Source organism: Lepisosteus platostomus, chromosome 22, assembly GCF_059453375.1.
Source record: "Lepisosteus platostomus isolate fLepPlt1 chromosome 22, fLepPlt1.hap1, whole genome shotgun sequence".
Lineage (NCBI taxonomy): Eukaryota > Metazoa > Chordata > Actinopteri > Semionotiformes > Lepisosteidae > Lepisosteus > Lepisosteus platostomus.
The window spans coordinates 1,968,499-1,990,491 of record NC_142632.1 but is presented as its reverse complement, the minus strand read 5'-3'; the positions used below and the strand labels follow the sequence as shown (position 1 = coordinate 1,990,491).

Below are 21,993 nucleotides of genomic sequence, written 5' to 3'. Positions count from 1 at the left end.
TGTCTGTCTCGTCTTTGTATATAGCTGAATGTCCCTGACAATTTCATGTTAGTTTTTAAGAACGACATTGGTGCTAATATATACATATATAGCATATAAGGAACACGTAAAAGTTTAGTCCATGCTGAAAAGATAAGAAAACCGCCACAACGTTTCATCTTGGAATAAATCTTTACTTGTTGTTTTGCAGCCTACCCATTCTGACCTAACTCCTCCCTTGAAATTCCCTAACAGATAAGGGTACGTAACGGCTCATGCGATGCTCAGTTGCAATTTGTCCCAAAACAAACAAGAACAGCAGCTGAGGGTTTGAGTTTGAACATGCACTGTATTAAAGCAGCTTTTATTTCCATTGATAAATGCTAGATATTCCTACAGAGATTCTCCAGGTGAGTAAGCGATTCCTGTTTCTGTTTCTATTTCTGTTTCATATATACAGTATATATATGTTACATGTGTCTCTGCAATAGTATAAATGTGTTATACACTATCAGGGGCTGCTTTTTTGTGCACCTCATCTACAACAAGGGTTTTTTTTTCATTTATGTTTGTGGACCTTCACCATTTGAGGAAGTGAGTTAGATAAGAAAGTTACAGGTATGGTGAGCAATGACTGACAAAGGCACGTACTGCGTATTCCTTACAGAAGTGTAAGCAATTTGTTCTAAAAAACACCGGCTAAAGTCCAACATCGTTAGCAATCTTATTACTTAAACAGAATTAACATCAATAAACTGTAAGGTGCTGGTACATGCGAGTAGATTTGATCTTCTAATAAACAAAAATGCAATTACAGCTCTAAAAAGGTCAACCTAGACTTCTGTAACAGATCTGTTCAGGTCATCGCTGTTTCTCTGACCTTGTGAGTCTTTGGAATTTTAAAAGTGTATTTTGCTTGCCTTTCATGTGGTCTGTGTACAAGTCACTGTGGCGTATGCGGTCCTACACAGCCTTGCTATAGACGTGACGAGCCTCCGCTATGTTGCAATGGAGAACAGGTTCAGTACGGAGCTGCCGAGAAAATTCAGCTGGAAAGCTCGTTGCAGAAAAGCATCGTTCTCTGTGTCCAGCGGCAAAGCGTCCATCGTGGGTGCTGAAGAATCGATTTCACAGGCTGTGGGTCCAGGCGATTTAGAGTGTTAAAGGTCCCAGCGAAAACGAAACGGCGCTGGTCCTTTTACACGCACGCACGCAACCAAATGCAAAGGACGCCGTAGTCGGCAGGATTTGAACCTGCGCGGGGAGACCCCAACGGATTTCAAGTCCGTCACCTTAACCACTCGGCCACGACTACAGCAAGCGCCACGGCCGCTGCCTTCTTGCTACAATCGAACAGGGAGTGCGAGGCGGCGGCGGCAGCGGAGGCAACTTTTTTCAAGTTCGCTCTCCGTTTAAGAAACCTTTTACGCCATACGTGCAAGCACACACACACACACACCTCAGAGGACTTAAGGGTGGCTTCAAGTTGGAATGATAAAGTCTCCCCGTTCGGACATGAAAACAGAACGTTCTTAGACAGAAAGCAATCAACAACAGAGACATCTGGACGACGATTTTAGTCACTGCACTTTGAATAGCATTTTTACTCCAGTTACAGGAGATGCACCAATGGCCCTTGACCTACGCTCTTACCAATGCCTTGAACATTCAAACAAAACAGCCCTCAAGTCCTGCGGTTTAATATAACGCTGTTACGTGTCGAGGCAGTATTTGACTCTGTCCTACCGTTGAGACACGGGGCGTATATGGAAATGAACACATGCTACGGATCGTCTCTAATCGGTCCCTACAGTTGGAAGGCTCCTTGAAGCGTGCACCCCCATCATTCATCTTTGCGCATCTGTGAAAGGTAGACTCTTGAGCAATGTTTGAGCCAGCTCTAAGGCAACTAGTGCTATTGGACAGACACCTCTGGAAGATCCTAAGAGTCTCTTAACACCACTTCCAGCAGCAAGCTTAATTGTTCGCTGGAGGTCTCCCACCCAGGTACTGACCAGGCAAAGAATCACCAGTACATTGAATGAGGAAGTTAATCCTGAAATCCAATTACATATCTCAAGGTAAGACAAATCCATAAGAACATGTCTTAGTATTACTTCGTTTACATTAGTATGGCACTGAGTTGGAGCTCCTCTTTAAGCTGTGGTTTAGTTTTGCATTCATGTGTTTCTAGAGCAGTTATTTATGGGGGTGGGTGGGTCTTCCACAGAGGCTCAGGACAAATCCCCCGCCTGAAAGTCTAATGTGTGCGTTCAGACAGTCACAGGTCAAGAGCCAGGCAGGAGGACAATGGACAGAAGAGCCAACGAACTAAAAATAAAAGAACAGATATGAAAAAGCCACCATCTTTTTCTTTTTGACATTTTCCGACTTTCATGCAAGCCAGGACAAAGTTGCTCGTAGCTACTTGTGGATTCAAATACTCTATCGAGTGCTTTGATGAGTTTTTGCAATTTGATTGTCGTCCTATCAGCCTGTTTCTGTTTTTTTTTTTCAATCTTGGGATGGAAAGTATGAGGGAAATGATGGAGCAATCAATAACCGCTCCGGAAAAATGGCAGAATGAAATGGTCCGTCACTAAGGACATTTGTGAAGCAGAGGAGTGACATCACCACAAAGGCGACACATTCTGCTGATGGTTTTGGTGAATAATGATTGAGGTGCGTTAAGAGAAAGGTAGCTGTGTCAGCATGCGTAGGCTGCAAAGGATCAAGCAAAGGTTTACTCCATGCTGAAAAGAGAAGAAAAGAAGCACAACGTTTCGACTGTGGAGCCTTCTGCGCCATCTTCTTTAGCGGTGATGATGTTTACATTGGAAAAACTGAGACATGCGTCCCTGGGTGGGCTTGAACCACCAACCTTTCGGTTAACAGCCGAACGCGCTAACCGATTGCGCCACAGAGACTGACGGCCGCTTGTGCTACCTACATTTGCAGGTTTATGGTCAAAGAAAACAATCACTTGCGCTTCTTGCAGCCGGCAATCTTTTTCCACTGACAACCAAGAAATGGATTTCATCTTTCACAAGCTGTATGGATTTCTTCAAAAACAAGTTATTCCAGAAAGGAAATGAATTCTTGCATTAAACTGAACCAAGCTGTACATGTTTGTCTGAAATGATACATTCGGCACAACAAGACACGGAGAGAGGCACCGCTGGTATTCAGACCCAGGATCGCCTGCTTACTAGGCGGGCACTTTAAGCCACTAGGGAACAGCGCCAGCGGAGCACCGTGCTTTTACAGACACTTGGACACATCTGCGTTCGGTGTGCACTTAACCTGCTCTCTGAACCCGTTGCCTCCGTCCCATTTAATAGCAGAACTGACGCCAAGAGAAATGATGAGAAATGGCATTTATCGGGCACTTTTCATATCCAAGGAGCTCAATGCCCTTGACACCTCCCCAAGGCGACAGAGCTGTGCATTCTTTGGCGACACCATTTTTTCTTTTGTTTAATTTCTATACTTATTGATAGAATAAAAACGATATGTCATGTACTGTAAGGGAAATGTCTCTTTTCATGGGGAAAGCTAGCACCAGCAAATGTTGTGTTTAGAAGAAGTGATTTAACATGACACGTGACCTAATTTACCGGAGCAAAAGCTCACCCAGCAAGCCCTGCTTTACTTCTACAGGAGAGAAGTACTGTAGAGTCTGCAAGATGTTCAGCTGGGTAGCTACGTCAGCATGCCTCGGCTGCAAAGGAACAAGTACTAGGTTTATTGCATGCTGAAAAGAGAAGAACGGAAACACAGCGTTTCGACTGTGAGGTCTTCTCACACCTGAAGAAGCCTCACACCTGTAAAAGGCTCCATGGTTTTCTTTCTTCTCTTTTCAACATGGAATACACCTATTGTCTGCAAGATGTGACAATTTCATGGTGTTTTGGAAGAAAACCTTTTTTCTTTGAATTCAAAATCAATCGGAATTTCAGCACAACACATCAACACTTTTTCTGTTTTAAGGAGATGATATTTTAAACCTGACAAAAATAGTAGGAAACACAAGTTTCTTGCTGTGAAAATTTAGATGGGGAAGTGTACTACTAGTAGCAGTGTAGAGCTCTCTGTGGTGGAGTGCAAGCGCATGTTCTATGGGCCAGTGGCGTAATGGATAACGCGTCTGACTTCGGATCAGAAGATTGTAGGTTCGAGTCCTGCCTGGCTCGTGAGGCTTTTAAACCTCTCAGGTTCCTAGGTAACAGGTTGCCGTCATGTATATGAACTATAGAAAAGCATTTGCCACAACCCGTAAATTAGCACGCAAGTGCGGGCTGGTGAACACAGAACTGTATGGAGATCATCTCCAGCTCCGAGCTCAATTGCAATGAAAAAACATGCAGAACAGAACTGGAGAGCAGCTGAATTTGTGCTCAGTAGGGTGGGGAGGACTCAGCATTGCTATTGTTCTAATTGGCATGAACTGCAGGGGATCTGAATCAGAACATGTCAGTCAGTTTGATCATTGCGTCAATATGTAGGCCACGTTAATACAGAATTATTACTTTGTCTGTCTCGTCTTTGTATATAGCTGAATGTCCCTGACAATTTCATGTTAGTTTTTAAGAACGACATTGGTGCTAATATATACATATATAGCATATAAGGAACACGTAAAAGTTTAGTCCATGCTGAAAAGATAAGAAAACCGCCACAACGTTTCATCTTGGAATAAATCTTTACTTGTTGTTTTGCAGCCTACCCATTCTGACCTAACTCCTCCCTTGAAATTCCCTAACAGATAAGGGTACGTAACGGCTCATGCGATGCTCAGTTGCAATTTGTCCCAAAACAAACAAGAACAGCAGCTGAGGGTTTGAGTTTGAACATGCACTGTATTAAAGCAGCTTTTATTTCCATTGATAAATGCTAGATATTCCTACAGAGATTCTCCAGGTGAGTAAGCGATTCCTGTTTCTGTTTCTATTTCTGTTTCATATATACAGTATATATATGTTACATGTGTCTCTGCAATAGTATAAATGTGTTATACACTATCAGGGGCTGCTTTTTTCTGCACCTCATCTACAACAAGGGTTTTTTTTTCATTTATGTTTGTGGACCTTCACCATTTGAGGAAGTGAGTTAGATAAGAAAGTTACAGGTATGGTGAGCAATGACTGACAAAGGCACGTACTGCGTATTCCTTACAGAAGTGTAAGCAATTTTTTCTAAAAAACACCGGCTAAAGTCCAACATCGTTAGCAATCTTATTACTTAAACAGAATTAACATCAATAAACTGTAAGGTGCTGGTACATGCGAGTAGATTTGATCTTCTATTAAACAAAAATGCAATTACAGCTCTAAAAAGGTCAACCTAGACTTCTGTAACAGATCTGTTCAGGTCATCGCTGTTTCTCTGACCTTGTGAGTCTTTGGAATTTTAAAAGTGTATTTTGCTTGCCTTTCATGTGGTCTGTGTACAAGTCACTGTGGCGTATGCGGTCCTACACAGCCTTGCTATAGACGTGACGAGCCTCCGCTATGTTGCAATGGAGAACAGGTTCAGTACGGAGCTGCCGAGAAAATTCAGCTGGAAAGCTCGTTGCAGAAAAGCATCGTTCTCTGTGTCCAGCGGCAAAGCGTCCATCGTGGGTGCTGAAGAATCGATTTCACAGGCTGTGGGTCCAGGCGATTTAGAGTGTTAAAGGTCCCAGCGAAAACGAAACGGCGCTGGTCCTTTTACACGCACGCACGCAACCAAATGCAAAGGACGCCGTAGTCGGCAGGATTTGAACCTGCGCGGGGAGACCCCAACGGATTTCAAGTCCGTCACCTTAACCACTCGGCCACGACTACAGCAAGCGCCGCGGCCGCTGCCTTCTTGCTACAATCGAACAGGGAGTGCGAGGCGGCGGCGGCAGCGGAGGCAACTTTTTTCAAGTTCGCTCTCCGTTTAAGAAACCTTTTACGCCATACGTGCAAGCACACACACACACACCTCAGAGGACTTAAGGGTGGCTTCAAGTTGGAATGATAAAGTCTCCCCGTTCGGACATGAAAACAGAACGTTCTTAGACAGAAAGCAATCAACAACAGAGACATCTGGACGACGATTTTAGTCACTGCACTTTGAATAGCATTTTTACTCCAGTTACAGGAGATGCACCAATGGCCCTTGACCTACGCTCTTACCAATGCCTTGAACATTCAAACAAAACAGCCCTCAAGTCCTGCGGTTTAATATAACGCTGTTACGTGTCGAGGCAGTATTTGACTCTGTCCTACCGTTGAGACACGGGGCGTATATGGAAATGAACACATGCTACGGATCGTCTCTAATCGGTCCCTACAGTTGGAAGGCTCCTTGAAGCGTGCACCCCCATCATTCATCTTTGCGCATCTGTGAAAGGTAGACTCTTGAGCAATGTTTGAGCCAGCTCTAAGGCAACTAGTGCTATTGGACAGACACCTCTGGAAGATCCTAAGAGTCTCTTAACACCACTTCCAGCAGCAAGCTTAATTGTTCGCTGGAGGTCTCCCACCCAGGTACTGACCAGGCAAAGAATCACCAGTACATTGAATGAGGAAGTTAATCCTGAAATCCAATTACATATCTCAAGGTAAGACAAATCCATAAGAACATGTCTTAGTATTACTTCGTTTACATTAGTATGGCACTGAGTTGGAGCTCCTCTTTAAGCTGTGGTTTAGTTTTGCATTCATGTGTTTCTAGAGCAGTTATTTATGGGGGTGGGTGGGTCTTCCACAGAGGCTCAGGACAAATCCCCCGCCTGAAAGTCTAATGTGTGCGTTCAGACAGTCACAGGTCAAGAGCCAGGCAGGAGGACAATGGACAGAAGAGCCAACGAACTAAAAATAAAAGAACAGATATGAAAAAGCCACCATCTTTTTCTTTTTGACATTTTCCGACTTTCATGCAAGCCAGGACAAAGTTGCTCGTAGCTACTTGTGGATTCAAATACTCTATCGAGTGCTTTGATGAGTTTTTGCAATTTGATTGTCGTCCTATCAGCCTGTTTCTGTTTTTTTTTTCAATCTTGGGATGGAAAGTATGAGGGAAATGATGGAGCAATCAATAACCGCTCCGGAAAAATGGCAGAATGAAATGGTCCGTCACTAAGGACATTTGTGAAGCAGAGGAGTGACATCACCACAAAGGCGACACATTCTGCTGATGGTTTTGGTGAATAATGATTGAGGTGCGTTAAGAGAAAGGTAGCTGTGTCAGCATGCGTAGGCTGCAAAGGATCAAGCAAAGGTTTACTCCATGCTGAAAAGAGAAGAAAAGAAGCACAACGTTTCGACTGTGGAGCCTTCTGCGCCATCTTCTTTAGCGGTGATGATGTTTACATTGGAAAAACTGAGACATGCGTCCCTGGGTGGGCTTGAACCACCAACCTTTCGGTTAACAGCCGAACGCTCTATTATACGGATAAATTTAGAGGACTATTATACATATATGGTAGGAGTTCCGGATAACTTTAGAGGACTATTCTACGTATATGGTTGGAGGTCTATTATACGGATAACTTTAGAGGTCTATTATACGTATATGGGTAGAGGTCTATTATACGGATAACTTTAGAGGTCTATTATATGTATATGGTTAGAGGTCTATTATACGGATAACTTTAGAGGTCTATTATACGTATATGGGTAGAGGTCTATTATACATCAAAGTTAGGTTTTACAGGTGTAGAAACTAGTAAATCAACCCAATGATTTGGTTTAGAAATTTATTCTGAAAATACACATTCACACCTGAAAAATATGTATTTCAAATTATACATTGTATACAATCAATCAACAATCAACATATGGGCAATAATCATAAAAAACACAACTAGTCTTAAACTTCAGCTACAAATTCTGGTAATATGGCAATATACAGTATAGTAACGGCAAACACAAACTAATTACATTAACACACTAACTCAAAACCACATTTTGATTCAAATATACATTTTAAAATGTACAACTTCTATATTTCCAAGAAAAAAAATATTACAATGGAAGTTAAGACGATTTTTGTCCACTATTTGCAAACCCTGTGTAATTGTCCTAACAGTTAGAACCAAAAACCTAGTATTTTCAGTGTCCAGATCTCCTGGCCCCCTGCCTTGCATATGCATTCTTCAAGTAACACATTGCGTGCTCCTTTATTTCTTTTTCTGCTGATTTAGGGCGGGACTTCAGCACCGCAGCTAGGAGAAAATTATATAATATTACTTCCCAAATTAATGATGATTAATATCTTCTTTAGTATAATCTAAAAAATGAACGGTTTACTAAGCTCAAAGCTGAAATAAATGTATAAAATTTGGCTTGCATCATAGAAGTTGAGCAATAAAGTCTGTCCTAATTAAAGAGTACCCAAAGTTTGAAAGTACAACATAGAATAAGAATAGAGAAACGGCAAAACGATTTAGTGTCATCTTCCCCATTCACACCATTCCCCATTTCGAATGAATTCTGTATGCGTTAAAAGACAGCTATACACAGAAAACATGCAGGACACTGCTCACGATGTTTGCCGAGCCGAAACACAGTGCGTTTTTCCAAGCCATTTGACAACGCCCGCCCACTGAAAACTGCAGCAGATCGTGTAAAGACGTTCAACTTTGTAACTACTGCACGCACAGGAAGCAGAATAAATTCCTCTTTTCAAACTGTCAAAGGTTTGCTTTGCGAACGCTGCAGGACATCGCACAACCTCTTTTGAACGGGGACAAACGATTTCTTATGGGGCGCAGTAAGTACAGACGTTTAAAAAGCTCCACTATTTTATGTGCCATTTTTTGCTTATTCACTTACTATTTTAATCAAAATAATATTAAGAAAGATCTGTATGTATTCAGATAGTATTATTATTGTTCATACTTACTCGTCAAAAGAGGATTGCTGAGATATTTGCGGATATACTTCTACGTTTGAAAAACGTGTCCAAAATGGTGACCAAGGAATACTAGCAATGCATTGTGGTATATAACCGGAAAATATGCTGGGTTCGATATTTTCTCAACGTATGCGTTTATTAATGTTGTCGATATTATGGTTGAAATTTAACATTGATAATACATCGCGGCTATGTGCCCCCTGCTATGAGCTGATGTGCAATTTTAACGCATGCAGTTAGTAAGGATCGGTCACTGTTGTATGGTATTATATACAGTATAATGACATTATGGAATAGGATGGGGACAGGCCTGGCATCACGGGGGGAGGGAGGAATGTCGCCCCTTCAGTTTTGGGCAAAAAGATGTACCTAACTTACCTAGGAGTATACGGCACTCTGCACAGTGTACGAAGTAATTTTCGCAGTAATTAATTTATTATATTTACTATATTTATTATACACGTGTAAATTAATTACTGCGAAAATAATTTACTTCGTACACTGTGCAGAGTGCCGTATACTCCTAGTTGCGGCACACACGATACATACAGTAAAAAGCCTCAGGCACTGTGTTAGATGTGTTTTCGACGTTATATATGCGTTTATTAATGTCGTCGATTTTACGGTTGCAATTCGACTTTGATTATACGTCGAGGCGACGTATATATACGTATAGCCGTATTTTCGCCGTGAATATACGTATATTCGACGAATCAGTGCCCACTGGGTAAACTCTTCAGCAAACTCTGAACCAGCTCTAAGGAAACTAATCCGATTAGACGTTACTTTGACTCATCTTTTTACGCTAGGGTTAGGGTTAGCATTCCCACGCTACTTAGACACTTTGTTTACGCTCAGTGCTTGATTTTGGGAACTTCAGGACGAGTGGGAATTTTCTCCTATCTGTCAATTCTGTTTTGTTTTGGAGACTCTTGGCTGCCTATGTTGTACAGTGCAGCGTGAAGGAAACATTTTCCAAAACTGTGTCAGCTCAAAAGTTGTAAGAAAACCTCTCCAGCTGCTTTAACTCTCTTCATTTTTGTCATTTAATGTGACACTCGATGTATAACTGGAGCCTCACATATGCAAATGGTGAGGCTCCAGTTCGACACCCAGTTCAATACCACTTTACAGTAAATGACAAAAGCATGGCAGACTGTGCCGGACCGGCAGATTACTTCCGCTTATTTTTACCATATTAAACAATGGAAATCCAACCACTTGCATTTGTGACACTTGATTTTGGCTGCACCTAAGACACTCTTAAATCTTCAAACACATTTCTCTTCTCCCGCAACACTCTTGTCTGTCGGCGCTATGTGGCAGCGTTGCATGACAACCCATCTCACCACGGAAAGGAACCTAACAGCTTTGGTAAGAGAGGAGAAAAGGACCTGGCCCGTACGCGGCTCAAACCCGCAACCTTGGCGTTACTAGCACCACCATCTAACCAACTGAGCTAACCGACCTCACAACAGTGGTCCTCTCTGTGCTGCAAAAAATCAAGCTCAGGGAATTTCTTTTGTCCTTTGAATAGAAAGCCGTGTAATTCAGTGTACGGGCTTTCTCGTGCAGTTTCATAGTTCTTGTAACCCAAATCCTACACTGGCCTGAAGTGCCCCCCCATTTCACAGCATTTTTCAGCTGATTTAAAATGTACCTAAAGGAGAAGCATTATTGAAGACCATCAATTACCAAGAGCTTTTGTCAAAGGTTTTGGTGGTCATTTTTAATGACCACAGAGCACTATGACCTCGGTTTTACATCTCATCCAAAAGACAGCGCCCTTTTTCCAACACAGCTTCTCCGTCACTATATTGGGACATTGGGACCCGTACAGACCTCAGAGTGAGCGCCCATTAACACCACTTCCAGCTGGAAGCTTTGTTTTTCCCTGTAGCTCACCCTCATCCTGGTACTGACCTGGCTCACACCTGCTTAGCTTCAGTGGGTTTTCAGTTGCGAGTTGCAAAAGTTGGGATACAAGTGTAGCGGCAATGCTTGTTAATAAGACAGAATTAAGCGTTGGTATGCTGTCCTAAATGAAGCCCCATCTCACCCCCCATCTCTGTGGTGCAGCCACAGAGAAAGTATTCATGCAGACTGATTTAAGTTGTTTTCTTTTGATAGGGAACAGCTCCCAGACAGGGATGCACTTAGCTAAGCCTGGCTATCATGATCAATGGTCATCCATTGGCGCCTATCTGTCTAGGGAGTGCTGAATGGACATCTGGACTGCATTCTTAAGTGTCAAGAGTAAGTGACTTATATCTCACCTTGACCAACCAATCAGGGACTGGCAGGGCGTGGTAATACCACGTGGGTCTCCAATGCCCGCCAAACTCTCAACCAATCAGCACACATCTGTGTCTTGGTCAAAAAGGGAGCGCAAGCTCAGATCGGGGCTCTCCTTGGCCATTTTCGCGCATCCTCAGAGACAATCACGTGACAACTGCTGTTGTCTGCATAGGGACTTGGACTTTGTTCTAAGCGCGAGGCCAAGCATCCCGTACGTACTCAGAATTCTACTAACGTGAATGCTCCGTTTGATCAACGGCAGCCTACAGTTGGACCCTCGTCGACAACCTGAATAGCTTATTCAGAAGCAGCGCTGGACCGGGAACGAACCAGTTTCTTCCCAGGCAAAAGAGTGACTTGTGAGGACTCGCGGTCACACTCTGTGCATAGAGACTTTCTACTAGCCAGCCGGACTGCTGGTAGATCCCCTCGGAGCAACGACTGCCCTGCGCGCCGCAGTCAGATTCCTCCGCCCGTCCTACTCCGAGCTGCACCTTGACTGGTTGGCTGGTAGCCAGAGGACGCCGACACAACGCCCATTGGACAACCGCTGGAACAGAGGCTGCAACAGAGCTTGTCAGCTGGTTTGGTGTTCGTGCCGGGAAATTCCAAATCCATACACAGTGGATAAGTTAACCCCATGTTCTACATTGCGTCTCGAGAATTCAATTGTACCTCAACACAAGTTGTTATCAATTTAATTCATGAGTAATGTATTTACTTCCGAGTTTAGAGTAACAATGGGTAATAACACTGATTAGCGATTTGGTAACCGAACGATATATATTGACATATATTCTCTGTTGTGTATCTCTTTGTGTTTGCATCTCTTCGAGATTATATATCTTGTATATTGATAACCCTCACAGTAAGGTCTGCCGCTCGTATCCAGGCAGACTAGTATATGTTTGGTGCACAATTTATATTAATAAATGTATCTCGTGTATTGAACCCGTGTGTGTGCGTTGTTAGTTGTTCTGGCGATTGATTTTCTAAAAGCCCCAACGAACAACCTCGTGATTACTGCTACAATTAATAAGTGTCTCAGTAAACCCATCAAACCACTACATTTAATGGCGTCCCTGGGTGGGCGAGTTTAGAATGAAATGAGACTCAATCGCACAGAATAACTGATGTTGCTGTGAGTTCAAGTTCAGCACAGCACCGTGGCTTTTATACGCGAATACCGGGTGTGCTGATAACTGCGTAAAGAAATCCCCCTGTTTTCTAGCGTTTAGTGTAACGTGTGCTGATTGGAAATCCATCTGCTCGGGTGTTTAGATTCCATACTGTATTTTGGTAAAAGGAAAAAAAGTAATACTCTTAAAGTTTCTCTGACGTAATGACAATGGCTGCTAAAATGTCTGAAGTGGAGTCGCTTATAAGTACTATTTCTAGCGACGACAATCCTGGTTACTGGAGCGGTATCGAAAAGTTGAACTTTGATGATATTGAGAAGCTGCAAGTAGATTTAGTAGCTAAGGTAGCGAACCAGCTTAACACAGGAGGGTCTGTGAACGCAGTTCAGGTCCTATCTAGTTTCGCCTTAAATCTAGCTAAACAGCTGGAACTGTCTTTGTCCGAGCTGACAAAGTTTCAAACGCTTCAGGGAAAGCTAGAAAGATATAAGGCGGAGCGAGTTGAGTTGTTGGATATAATCAGAGAAAAGAGAGTGAAAAGTGAGGAAAGTGAAGACAGACTCAGGGAAGTTTTAGGTAAATTAGATGACCTGTCTGCTAGAGAAACTGCGGCTGAGGTAGCTAGGAGAGACCTAGAAGCGAGCTTGAAAGAAAAAGAAAAAGAAATTGAGAGTTTAAATGAGCTCAGCCAGGAAAGGCAAAAGGAGTTAGATGCTGCCGTACTGGAAGCAAAACAGGCTAGATCCCACTTACATGCCAGCCCACCTAGCAGCCCGGAGCGCTCACCCAGGAGGTTTCTCCCGGCCAGGGTCTGTGGTCGGATCGGCATGGGGGAGATCGCCGAGTCCTGCGCGAGACGCAAGGGCGATTCAATTCAGGCATAGACCCCCTGCTCCTGATCACGGCCGTCTCCCTGCCCACGGAGAAACTGTAAAAATTAACCTCCACTCCCTGAGGCAGTTAGCCAAAGATGTAGAAAGGTTTGACCCGACAGTGTCAGGGAATAATGTGGAGACCTACATTGATGAGCTGAGATATACTTTGCAGTTTATGCCCGAAGCGTCCGAACAGGAAAAGGCTATGTTAGTAAGGAAAACTACCAGCCGAGCGGTCCACGAGTGGATGTCTAGACAAGGACCTGAGGTCTGTAATAGCTTTGAGGAGCTGTGTCAGGCAATGATCGGAGAATTTTCGGCTTTTATAGATCCCATATCTGCCGTGGCCACAGCGCACCATATTAAGCACGAAAAAGCTGAAGCCCCTCGCGACTATTACCCCTATTATATAATATTTTACTATTATATAACTTGTAAAATATTACCCCCGGTCCATTCTCTTCCAAAAGTGAGAAACACCTGTTTTCTACATTTTGTCCGTTTTAAAACCATATCTCTTTAAACCAAACCAAGAGTTTGTCTTTTGCACTGATATTCTGATTCATTTCAATTTCAAAGAAAAAAAAAAACATTATCTTCCAAAGCATCATAAAATTGTCCATTCTTCCAGACTCTACTTCTCTCTTGTAGTAGTACAGCAGACCTTTCCAGGTGAGCAGATCACAGAGTCCGAAATATGCTTCCTCCATCAAGCAAAGTACCTGAACATGACTCGGTCTTCATAAAAGCGCCCCTGTAATAAAGAAATTAAATCCAAAATCAAGAGGGCAGTTGCCTACTGAAGTTCAAGAAGTCATCAATTTTAACCTAGCAACACATTAAAGGCTGCATCTATACAAGTACGATTCTAGAAATGCTCACCAGATTACGTTTTAAGAAAGAACTGCGCCTCAGGTTCCGCCGAGATCTTAACTCGGATGGCAGGATTCAGAGTCCGGAGTGCGGACTGATGGCGCACGGAGGGTCCACATACTGTGGATCCCTCAGTTTTCTTCCGCGTGTTTAAACCGCCAGCGTGTGGCTCTCCTGTCCCCGTGACCTCATTGCTCTGCTCTCGCCTCTGTGCAGCCGAGCCCGACTCATGGTAAAGTGGAAAAAAATATGCCCTCAACGTGGGATTTACTCTGGATCGAGGATAGATGTCACCTTTTTATCGTTGAACAGGATGTATGTGATGTGGCGACTAGGTTCAATTTTGTATCCTTTTAAAAGATTAAGGACTGGGGTGAGCGGGATTTATCACCCTTTCAGCTAAGAACCCGACGTGAGCACCGTTTAAGCTGCATAGACTCGGTCGTTTAACTCTTCTCCATTAGCAGGGTTAAGGTTAAAGAAAAAAAAACATTGCTGACTTCTTTTTTTTTTGCCAGCCGCGAGCGCTGATTAGCGAGGTTTGTATTTCATGTTTTGCAAGTTGCATCCATTTTAAGAAAAACAAGTCGTTCAAGACAGGAAATGAATACTTGCATTTAATTAAGTCTAGGCGTATGCGGTTGTCCATAATGACCAGTTCTGTTCGAGAACACAGCACAAAAAAAGGCACTGCTGGGATTCGGACCCAGGATTTCTTGTTTACTAGACAGGCGCTTTAACCAACTAAGCCACGGCGCCCCGGGAGTACTGTTTTTTTGCAGCCACTTGGACACACCACTCAGACACATCTGCATTCGGTGTGTGCTCCGCCTGCTCGCTGAGCAAGTTGCCACCTTTACATACAATAGCAACATCGACACCAAGAGAAAGGATGACAAATGGCTTTTATCTGGAACTTTTCATGTCCAAGGAGCTCAATGTGCTTTCTGTGTACAACAGGGCCACTGAACTCCACACTGGCCACTGAACCACAGCAGTGGCTTGCTGGCTTGACATCTCCCAAGGAAAATGTTGAAATCGCATGTGGAACAGGAAAAGGACCCTCGAGTACGAGGGAAAAAAAAGAAAAAGATCATCTGGAGCGTGCCAACCCGTGTCTGGACAGCCCAGTTTCATTGACGAGGTGGCCGAGTGGTTAAGGCGATGGACTGCTAATCCATTGTGCTCTGCACGCATGGGTTCGAATCCCATCCTCGGCGCTCTCTATGTCTGACACGTGTGCCTGTTAGATGTTGGCCCTCCTTCTGTTTGCTCCAGTACTAGAGCTGTACATTTTCTAGCGGTGGCTGAACATGGTATAGTAGGCTAACGTCGGTATCGAGCAGTGGCAGTAACAGTATTTACGTGCCGCTGCTGCCAAGTGGCTCTGGGTTGAGACCGCATTTTCACTTACTTGCAGCACAAACGGAGAAAGCGATTTTTGACAGTCTCTCGAGAGACTGCGCTAGGTGTTTAGGGATAGACTTTGTCAGTTCCCCCTGGGATGATGGCCTCTCAAATAGTTTGTGATTCCTCTAGACGTTTATACAGTAGAAGCCTGCTTCGTGGCTTAAATCCAAGCTAAGGAAACGAGTTAGAGGTCTGATGCAGAACTGCACTGTATGTGTGAGGAAAGCTGCCCCCTTCTGTTCCATGTCGACCGAACAGAGGACTGTAAAGGATACGACCAAGAAACTTTAGGATGCTGGTTGGAATCCAGCTCCAAAGAAGCCCCTTTGGGTGTTATGTCATGAAAAAGTAAGAACAGAGAATCTCCCTTTGATCAAAAGCGCAACAGAACTGTTTTCCGTGGAGCAGGTTTCAGACCCGTAGACCTGTTTTATTTGTATGGCGTTCGTAAGCGCGCAAAACAAGGACAATTCCTGCGTCTAACACGAATGTAAATGCTTTTGAAAGTGCAGTGTGGTGCAGCTTGTAAAATCCTTGTCCACATTTGTGGTTTGTTGATGTTTTTTTTCTGTCTGCCAAAGTTGCATTTTGACATCCGGACGGTGAGACTTTATCATTTGAACGTGAAGCCAGCCTTAAACCCTCTGAGGCGTGTCTGTCTGCCGGCATGTATCTTGTGAAAGGTATTTTTTTTTTAACGGAGAGCGACTTTAAAAAGGTTTCCGCAGACACCTCGCACTCCGGAGGAGGAATGCGGCGGCGGCGAGCTCACTGTAGTTGTGGCCGAGTAGTTAAGGCGATGGACTTGAAATCCATTGAGGACTCCCCGCTCAGGTTCGAATCCTGCTGACTACGGCGTCTGCTGCACGTCGCCTTGTGCCTGTGTGGCAAAGGCGAAGTGCCGCTTCTCCTTTCCTGGTACTATAAAAATGCTACATCGCTTGGTCCTGCTTCCATGGAAAGCAGTTCTTCAGGTAATTCTACTCTCTTACCAAAGCTGTTAGGTTCCTTTCCGTGGTGAGATGGGTTGTCATGCAACGCTTCCACATAGTGCCGACAGACAAGTGTGTTGCGGGAGAAGAGAAAAGTGTTAGAAGATTTAAGAGTTTCTTAGGTGGAGCCAAAATCAAGTGTCACAAATGCAAGTGGGAAGATTTCCAATGTTTAATATGGTCAAAATAAGCGGAAGTTATCTGCTGGTCCGGCACAGTTTGCCATGCTTTTGTCATATACTGTAAAGTGGTGTCGAACTGGGTGTCGAACTGGAGCCGCACCATTTGCATATGTGAGGCTCCAGTTATACATCGAGTGTCACATTAAATGACAAAAATGAAGAGAGTTGTAGCAGCTGGAGAGGTTTTCTTACAACTCTTGAGCTGACACAGTTTTGGAAAATGTTTCCTTCACGCTGCACTGTACAACATAGGCAGCCAAGAGTCTCCAAAACAAAACAGAATGGACAGATAGGAGAAAATTCCCACTCGTCCTGAAGTTCCCAAAATCCAGCACTGAGCGTAAACAAAGTGTCTAAGTAGCGTGGTAATGCTAACCCTAACCCTAGCTGGAGTTTGAGCAATCCAGCACTGAGCGTAAAAAGATGAGTCAAAGTTACGTCTAATCGGATTAGTTTCCTTAGAGCTGGTTCAGAGTTTGCTCAAGAGTTTACCTTTCACAGATGCGCAAAGAAGAATGTTGGGGGTGCACGCTTCAAGGCGCCTTACAGCTGTAGGGAGTGATTCGAGACGATTCGTGGCGTGTGCTCGTTCCCATGTACCGTACGCCCCGGGGTGCAGTGCTAGGATGACGTACAATACCACTTGGGCACGTAATGGCGTTATGTGCAGGGTTTTCGTTTGTTCGTTTTGTTTTGCTCTGCTTTGCTTTGTTTTGCTTTCCATCGCGTTGGTAAGAGCGTAAATAAAAATGCGATTCCTGCGTCTACCACTAATGTAAGAGCTATTTCAAGTGCGACGTGGTGCGGCTTTTCAAATGCTTTTGGGCATTTCTCTGTTGTTGATTCTTTTTTTGTGTGTAACAAAGTGGCATTTTCATGTCCGGACGGGGAGACTTTATCATTCCGACATGAAGCCAGCCTTAAACCCTCTGAGGCGTGTCTGTCTGCCGGCACGTATTTTGTCAAAGGTATTATTTTTTTTTAACGGAGAGCGACTTTGAAAAGGTTTCCGCAGCCACGTCGCACTCCGTGTTAGATTAAAGGAGGAATGCGGCGATGGTGAACTCGCTGTAGTCGTGGCCGAGTGGTTAAGGCGATGGACTCGAAATCCGTTGGGGACTCCCCATGCAGGTTCAAATCTTGCCGACTACGGCGTCTGCCGCACGTCTCCTTGTGCCTGCGCGGCAAAGGTGAAGTGCCGCTTCTCCTTCCCTGGTACTATAAAAACACTAAATAGCTTGGCCCCGCTGCCATGGAAATGAGTTCTTCAGATAACCACACATCTTGCGTTCGCACCTCTGGTGTTCTACTTATGCCTTTGAAAACCTAATGAATAAAACTGAAAGAACCGACACAATATGTAGGTGCTCGTAAAGCATGCATTAAAGAACTGTTAACAGCAAGGGTTTCAGTGGGTTAACTGAGGAGAAGGCGTGATCGCTAATTGTTGACTTTTTATTTGGTGTTAGAAACACTCTTACTGTGCATGACGTGCAACAAATTTAGCCACAGAAATTGCATCACGCTTTCATGTATGCTATTGCAGACACCAACGTTGCCTAGATAGAAAACCGAAATAGCCGTGGGTTTGCTTGCTGGTCTGAAGGATCTCTCTTCGAATCTCTATCATTTGTCAATGGAAGTAAAAGGTGCTGCAATCTGATACGTTCAGAATCAAACCCGCAGCTGTTGTTCGACTTTATTTCTTGACTAATTACAACTGAGTGTCGCATGAGCAGTTACGTAAACTTGTCTGATATATTTGAACACAAATGCCGTTCTTCAATTAAAACTAACAGTACATTGTCAGGGACATTCAGTTCTATACAAACAAGAGACAGACAAGAGAACATTTAGTATATAATAGACAGAAAGAGGTTCGAATCCTGCCGACTACGTTGTCCACCTCCTGTCGTTGTGTTTCGGCGCAAGCAAAGAAGCGCGCCTGTTCGGTGTTCCTGGTGGTTTTAAAATGCCAAATTGCTTGTACCCGCTCCCTTGCAAATAAGTTCTTCAGCGTCCGCGAATGGCATTTTACAGCTGGAAGCAGATGTCGACGCTTTTTGCACAGAGCACCAAAAAAGCGTCTTTTTTGAAGGCCCGGGTTCTGAGCATTGGTGGTTCAGTGGTAGAATTCTCGCCTGCCACGCGGGAGGCTCGGCTTTGATTCCCCGCCAATGCAGTGGCTTTTGCAGCTAGCTGCTCCATCACTTGCATCCCCTTGCAACTCGCAACTGAAAACCCACTGAAGCTAAGCAGGTGTGAGCCAGGTCAGTACCCGGATGAGGGTGAGCTACAGGGAAAAACAAAGCTTCCAGCTGGAAGCGGTGTTAATGGTGCCGGCGGTGGGGCGCTCACCCTGAGGTCTGTGCGGGTCCCAATGCCCCAGCATAGTGACGGAGACACTGTGTTGTAAAAGGGCGCTGTCTTTTGGATGAGATGTAAAACCGAGGTCACATCGCTCTGTGGTCATTAAAAATGACCACCAAAACCTTTGACAAAAGCTCTTGGTAATTGATCGTCTTCAATAATGCTTCTCCTTTAGGTACATTTTAAATCAGCTGAAAAATTCTGTGAAATGGGGGGCACTTCAGGCCAGTGTAGGATTTGGGTTACAAGAACCATGAAACTGCATGAGAAAGCCCGTACACTGAATTACACGGCTTTCTATTCAAAGGAGGGCAAAAGAAATTCCCTGAGTTCGATTTTTTGCAGCACAGAGAGAACCACTGTCGTGAGGCCGGTTAGCTGAGTTGGTTAGAGCATGGTGCTAATAACGCCAAAGTCACGGGTTCGTGCCCCTTACTGGCCAGGTCCTTTTCTCCTCTCTTACCAAAGCTGTTAGGTTCCTTTCCGTGGTGAGAGGGGTTGTCATGCAACGCTGCCACATAGTGCCGACAGACAATTAAATGACAAAAATGAAGAGAGTTAAAGCAGCTGGAGAGGTTCTCTTACAACTTTTGAGCTGACACAGTTTTGGAAAATAATTCCTTCACGCTGCAGTGTACCATATAGGCAGCCAAGAGTCTCCAAAACAAAACAGAATTGACAGTCATATAATGTCCATTAACCCCGGTTTTAAACGCAGCATCATGTCTGCCATCATAAGAATATGAGTCCAATATTTTAGAATATAGTCAGAATGACTTCTAACCTTAGCTGTGGTGTCTTTAATCCCTATTGCTCAATGCATGGTGTACGTACTGCATACATGTGTCTTGAGAATGAGGAATGGGCCCCTGAGACAGTCATTTGCCTGTTTCACAAATGATCGTATTTTACTAGAGATTCTGTTTGGGATTCAGATGTGCATTCGGACAGCAATCCCTTTCAAGAAATGATATGTTCTGGATGAGGTCAAAGGTGCTAGAACACTGTATTTAGGATGTGTTTGCAGTGATTGTGTGTCTCCTGCTTCAACGCAGTGATATATAGATGTGCTCCTGTAATTTATTGGTACATGCCCAGGGCAGTAAGTAGTCTGAGGATTTATTTCCAGACGGCATAGAGCAGTGAAGCACTTCTACTTAAATTATTACATTATACACAATTTGAGTTCATTTTAAAAAGTAAAAGGTAATGAAAGGAATGCATTTTCATAAGAAAGATAATACCGATATGCATGTGATAATCTTCCTTATATCATGTAGTGCGTCATTTGGACACTTTGTGGGCTTGAAATACAAAGAAAATCATGTTCTATGGTACAAGATAAATACAAAACTTAATCATTTATTTTAATTAGATTTGTTTATAAAGCATAAGCAATCATTTATTACATTAATATATGTGAAAATGACATTTTAGCACCATAATATTACATACAGGTCTCTAGCTTCAACACAGTGATATATATATATATGCTCGGTGATTTATTGGTACATGCCCAGGGCAATAATCAGAATTAGTATTTATTTCCATACGGGCTACAGGTAATGTTGTGAAATACTTCAACACACTGGATCGCAGATTTAGACCCCCTGCACTCTTACTCCTTAAAAACCAAAGAAATGAAGATATGTAGCAATCACATTGTAACAGGGGTGACAGTGACTTAATGCTTATACTACTGGACTTCTGGTACCTTTAGGGTACGGTGTTCCCTGAAGGGCTCTCAAACCCCGCATTTCAGATGCCTAGCTGTATTGCTGATGTGTTGCACCTCAGAATCACTTTTAAACCTTACCTCTGGTATCTTTAATCCCTATTGCTCAACGCATGGTGAAAGTATTGCATAAATGTGTCTGAAAATGAGCAATGGGCACCTGAGAGACTCATTTGCCTGTTTCACAAATGATCATATTTGACTAGAGATTCTGTTTGGGATTCAGTTGTGCATTCTGACAGCAATCTCTTTCAAAAAATGATTTTACCTTATCGCGGGTTTGCCCTTCTTGCCTTTTTGGGCAATATCTCCATCTTGTGGTCGTTGTTGGTAATGTCTAGACAATATCTCCATCTTGTGGTCGTTGTTGGTAATGTTTTCTTATGCCCTTTTTTTATTTCAATTCTCTATTAGATGATTCTAGAATCTCTACAATAGAGTTGAAAACATCAGTTTTATAGCAGACAATATGACATTATTTATAGTCCAATTAGAAATTTATTACCCTGTTTTTAACATAATAACAAATTAAAACTAAGTTTGGAACACCAGGGAACATAAAAAATGATTTTTAGGAAAACCATGAGGTTCTCTGTGTCCGATGCCTGCAAGGGGAGAAAGCTAGAATCCTTTGATTTTTCCAAATTTGAAAATAAACATCATTTAACAACAGCTTTCATTCCTAGGAGTGAAAAACAACCATTTTTGAAGACATATTAGTTTCTAAAACACTACAATAAAGTTAAAAACATCCATTTTATATTACATTATTTTTTGTGAAATAATTAAATTGGCTTATTTCTCTCGCATTAAATTGGCTACAAATGCAAGAATTCAACCAGATATTCTTGTAAAATGTATAATGTTGCATTGCAGTTAGTTAATGTAGTTAGTCCATAGTCAGCAATCTAAACTTTATTGTTAAGCTTTAATGATTGATGTTGTACCAGTAACCTTTAGAAATACTATAGTACTTCACAAATGCTTTGTGTGTTTGGAAACCTTTTGAGTAAAAGCCTTATAAAAATAGGTTTAGTTTTTACAGGACATCACAAAGAAATAGGATGGTATAATTCTTATAATTGCTTAGTGATTGTATTTGGAAGATTATGCACTAAACAGACTTCAGGAATGCCAGCGGATCATTGTGCTATTTGGAATTATTCCAAAAATCAAGTGACCTCTTTGCTGTAGTATTTTTAGTATTATTTATTTAGTATTAATAAAGAATAGATTTATTAAAGTCGTGCGATG

General features: G+C 43.0%; 7 non-coding genes across 7 annotated transcripts; 4 read left to right on the top strand and 3 right to left on the bottom strand.

Moving 5' to 3' along the window:
• Positions 1-1,212: 1,212 nt before the first annotated feature.
• Positions 1,213-1,294, bottom strand: trnas-uga (transfer RNA serine (anticodon UGA)). Its single transcript has one exon. It is a non-coding gene; the product is annotated as a tRNA-Ser (tRNA).
• A 1,538-nt stretch (positions 1,295-2,832) lies between these two features.
• Positions 2,833-2,906, bottom strand: trnan-guu (transfer RNA asparagine (anticodon GUU)). Its single transcript has one exon. It is a non-coding gene; the product is annotated as a tRNA-Asn (tRNA).
• Positions 2,907-4,099: 1,193 nt separating this feature from the next.
• On the top strand, positions 4,100-4,172 carry trnar-ucg (transfer RNA arginine (anticodon UCG)). Its single transcript has one exon. It is a non-coding gene; the product is annotated as a tRNA-Arg (tRNA).
• A 1,550-nt stretch (positions 4,173-5,722) lies between these two features.
• Positions 5,723-5,804, bottom strand: trnas-uga (transfer RNA serine (anticodon UGA)). The gene has a single exon. It is a non-coding gene; the product is annotated as a tRNA-Ser (tRNA).
• Positions 5,805-15,188: 9,384 nt separating this feature from the next.
• trnas-gcu (transfer RNA serine (anticodon GCU)) lies at positions 15,189-15,270 on the top strand. The gene has a single exon. It is a non-coding gene; the product is annotated as a tRNA-Ser (tRNA).
• A 963-nt stretch (positions 15,271-16,233) lies between these two features.
• trnas-uga (transfer RNA serine (anticodon UGA)) lies at positions 16,234-16,315 on the top strand. Its single transcript has one exon. It is a non-coding gene; the product is annotated as a tRNA-Ser (tRNA).
• Positions 16,316-17,704: 1,389 nt separating this feature from the next.
• trnas-cga (transfer RNA serine (anticodon CGA)) lies at positions 17,705-17,786 on the top strand. Its single transcript has one exon. It is a non-coding gene; the product is annotated as a tRNA-Ser (tRNA).
• Positions 17,787-21,993: the final 4,207 nt, after the last annotated feature.